Source organism: Peromyscus californicus, unplaced genomic scaffold (assembly GCF_007827085.1).
Source record: "Peromyscus californicus insignis strain IS unplaced genomic scaffold, ASM782708v3 Scaffold_10__1_contigs__length_136768540, whole genome shotgun sequence".
Classification (NCBI taxonomy): domain Eukaryota; kingdom Metazoa; phylum Chordata; class Mammalia; order Rodentia; family Cricetidae; genus Peromyscus; species Peromyscus californicus.
In genome coordinates this window covers 7,239,065-7,243,333 of record NW_026294391.1, presented here as the reverse complement: position 1 = coordinate 7,243,333, position 4,269 = coordinate 7,239,065, and the positions used below count along the sequence as shown (strand labels likewise).

Below are 4,269 nucleotides of genomic sequence, written 5' to 3'. Positions count from 1 at the left end.
TTTCAATGATATTTTACCGCCTGTGCACTAATCAAACACTTCCCACTCAAACCTCTTTCTTTACCCTGGTTTGGCTTTTAGATTGTCTTGTAAATGGGGACAACAGCTAAGAAAGTAACCTTTTAAAATGAACTGAGGAGAAAAGAGAGATTCTAATGATCTGTAAAGAAATAACTGAAGGACCATTTGTTGAGGGCTCATTATAAACGCCAGGCAGTTTGGGAAAACGTTACACATACTTCGTTTAGCCATGCTACAGCCTTATGAGGTAAGTGTCGTTACCTTCCTTTTACAGATGAAGAAACTGAGGCTTGGAGAATGGTTGAGTAATGTGCCAAGGTCCATACAACTGGAAAGAGATGGGAGCAGTTTGGGGAAGAGCTCTGCCAGGTCTCGAAGCCTGAATCGTCCTGCACCCTGCCATTGGCTTTCTCTGAGGCAGCAGTAGGTCTGCCTTCTTAGAATCAGCAGAGTCTGCCTTCGGAAAATGATACAATGAGTTGAATAGCAACAATGGCAGTTTTTGCTTCTTGGAGTTTTTTTTTTTTTAAGTGCCAAGCATAGCAGTGTGTATTTCCAAACACTTATTTGCTCATTGAATAAAACTTTGTTGAGCCTTTATTATATACTAGTTACCAAAGGTACAATAGTCAGTTAAATCAAATGATTCTCTCTGTCTCTCTCCTTAAAGCTTGAGGAGCGCTCCATTATTAGAGTTTGAGAGAAAAACCACAAGGCAGGCAAGTTGTAAATCTCAGCAGCTGCCGAGAGGAGAGAGACGGAGAGGCAGAGGAGAGGAAGCCATGCCGTTTGAATCGAGGTCAGCAACAGAGGTCTGCAAGCAGCTGTGTGAAGACGGATGGGAAGCTGGGATTCAGAGGCCCAGTGAAAAAGCTCAGAGTGCGCGACAAGTAAGCTTAAGATTTTGGTTAGTATCCAAAGAAGAGACAGAAAGGAATAAAGGAAAAGTTAAGCATCTAAATGATTTGATTTATTTATTTTATATTTATTTTTTAAACATTAAAATTTTTAAAGTACATTTATTTATTTTATTTGTGTGCCTCACACCTGGCTGGTTGATCATTTATTTGTGTGTGTGTGTGTGTGTGTGTGTGTGTGTGTGTGTGTGTGTGCGCGCGCGCGCGCGTATGTGCATATGCCTGCGAATTATGGCTTGTGTGTGTAAGTCACAGGAAAACTGTGATGGTGAATTCTCTCCTTCCACCACATGAGGATTGAATTCAGGGGATTGGGCTTCTTCAGAAAGCTCCTTTAACCACTGAGCCATCTTGCTAGCCTTCAAAAGTTATATTTTTAAGTTAGAACTCAGAAAAGTAGGCAAGCAACTGCCTCAGTCTGATTCTTGCCTTCTTGGAGCTTATAGGTTGCTGAGGGCAGCAGATGTAAGTCATCACAAAAATAAGTTTTTGATTACTTCAATAACAGTGCAAGGACCAGGCCTGGGAGTGTAGCCCAGTGGGGAGAGTGCTCGCCTGCTAAGTACAGGCCCTGGCTTGACCCCTGGCGGGTATGAGTAGGGCGAGGTGGTGCACGCCTGTAATACCAGCATTTAGGAAACGGAACCTGCAGCTGCAGCTCCAGCTCTATGGGATCCAACGTCCACTTCTGGCTTCAAGGGCATCTGTTCACTAGTTGGCATACACTCACAAAGACACATAAATAAAAATAAAAGTAAAATTTAAAAATGGAAGAGTGCAAAGACCACTCAATAGGGAAAGAATCATTTCAATTAATGATGTTGGGAAGCTGAATATCTTTGTGCAAAAAATGAATTTTTTTCTATTACCATATTTGAAACTTAACTGAAAAGGAATCAAACACTTAAGTGTATGACCTAAAACCACAAAATTGTGGAATAGAACAAATAGTAAAATCTTTGTGACATTGGATATGGCAATGATTTCTTACATATGTTAAATGCAAAAGCAACCAAAGTAAAAATGGGTAAATTAAGTTATATATCAAGATCTAAAATTTCTGTGCACCAAAGATACAATCACCAAGGTATGGTGTGGCATGATTTTAATTCTGACACTGGGAGGCAGGGGCAGGTGGATCTCTGTGAGTTCAAAGCCAGACCAGTCTACATAGCAAGCGTCAGGACAAAAAGAGCTACACAGGGAAACCCTGTCTAAACAAACAAAAAAGCATAATCAAATATTGGGTGTGGTGGTGGGGAAAAAAATGAAAAAAAGAAAAAAATTCCAAGGACACAGAAGGTTCATGATTTCTCTGGGCGCAGCCCAAGAGAAGAGAGGAAGGACTAGGGCTGCAGTATGACTAGGAGTGTGGACTGTGTTCTTAATTCCCAAGAAGAAATTAGCTGTTGGGGCGGCTCCCCGGGGCAATCAAGGTTTGGTCATTCTAAACAATCCCATTTGCGATATTATCCTAAACTGTCCTGGCTAAAATATGTTATGTTTCCCCCTCATAAACAAGAAACTTGAGGCAGGGTCTCCCTGTGTGCTTATGTGGGCCTATCCTGCAACCCAAGGGCCCAAGGCGGGCCCCAAACTTACAGTGATTCACCTGCCTCTGCTTCCCACGTGCACCACCATTGCCCGGCCCAAACTTCCGCTTACTGACATGGTTGTTATGCTCATTGAACACGAGGCAGCCTCAGTGTGTGCTGCCTTCAGATTACTCCGAATCAGTTAAGGACGCTCCTTCTGCATTCCTTGTCCCTGATCTGCCGTGCTAACAGATACTTAAACCTCCTTTTCACACATGTCCCCTGATCGCGAGCAGTCTGGGCTAACACTTTTCCTGTGGGCAAGTTGGACCGTTTTGCGACAGCTGTTCCTCTTCTTTGCTCTCAATTTGCTATTAGGAACTTTGTGGTGGGTGGGGGTATGTGAATGCTTAAAAATGAAATGAAACACTCCTGAAACGGAGAGGTAAAAAGTGTGGTGGCTTAGATCTGTAATCCCAGTGAGGGAGGACTGGAGATTCCCATTTTTAAGCCACTTTGGGCTACGTAGCAAGTCCAATAAAAAGGTAACCTATGGAAGGGGAGAAAATATTTATAAATCAACCCAACAACAAAATCCCTGACAGGTCAAATTAAAAATGTTTAAAAACAGGGCCGGAGAGATGGCTCAATGAAGAGCCTGTATTGCTCTTCCAGATGACCTGAGTTTGATTTCCAGCACCCACATCAGGTTTCTCAAGGTCACCTGTAACTCCAGGGGGATCCCACACCTCTGGCCTCTGCAAGCAAAATTCACTCGTGCACATACCTTCCCCGTCCCCCCCCCCCCCCAACCCACATATAACCCAAAGCTCTTGGGGCTGGAGAGATGGCTCAGCAGTTAAGAGCATGTGCTGCTCTTTCATAAACCAGAGTTCAATTCTCAGCACTCCAGCTTCAGAGGATCGAGCGCCTCCTGCTGGCCACCGTGAACACATGCATCCACTTTCACTAACAAACGCACGCACAGACACACAGACATATACATATATAAAATAAAACAAACAAATAAATCCTTTTGAAAAGCTTCTCCTCAAAGATTTAAGCAAACTAAAATACACTTCCACCCACTCCGCCCGGAAAGGGCACCATAAGGTCTCACCGAGACTCGAACTCGGATTGCTGGATTCAAAGTCCAGAGTGCTAAGCGTTACACCATGAGACCCAGCTGGACGGAAATGTCTCTTATCATCCTTTTATGGAAAACTCTAGTTTCAGAAAGGCCAATTTATATGCCTAACTCATGGTTGCAGATGGAATTTGATTACATTTCCTGACCTTTAGGTTTATAGTCTACACTGTCACTCAACTTTAATAACCAGATCTGAAAAATAAAGTAAAATAGAAAAAAGAGAAAAACCACCTCCCCTCTTGATGGCTTTGCTGACCAAGGTATATGAGAACTCACAAAGCACTAGATTTAGAATGAAGTGTATCTGTCAGTGACTAAGTTGCCTGTCTTCTGTAATTTTTCCAGCCCCTTTGCACACACATCCCCATTCTAGACAAGGAGAAATGCATCTAAATGTGGAATTAGGATATCAGTTTACTTTCTTTCATTTCAATTCTCAAAGCTTTCTTTTCCTTCTGCAGTGAAGATAACACCCTAAACCAAAGTGGAGGTAGAGCCTAGAATTTTTTTTAGTAGAGCAACTGCCTTAAAAACCTGTTGGAGGAACATATTTAGGTTCCTAAATATGGTAGCTGGTGGATGTGAGCTGGAAAGCAGTTTTCTCCGGGAAGAACACAGGCATATGCCTGACTGCACAATCAGGGGG

At 42.8% G+C, this 4,269-nt stretch overlaps 1 non-coding gene across 1 annotated transcript; it reads right to left on the bottom strand.

The window, feature by feature from the left end:
- Nucleotides 1–3,584: 3,584 nt before the first annotated feature.
- On the bottom strand, nt 3,585–3,656 carry Trnaq-uug (transfer RNA glutamine (anticodon UUG)). Its single transcript has one exon. It is a non-coding gene; the product is annotated as a tRNA-Gln (tRNA).
- Between the last annotated feature and the right edge of the window lie 613 nt (nt 3,657–4,269).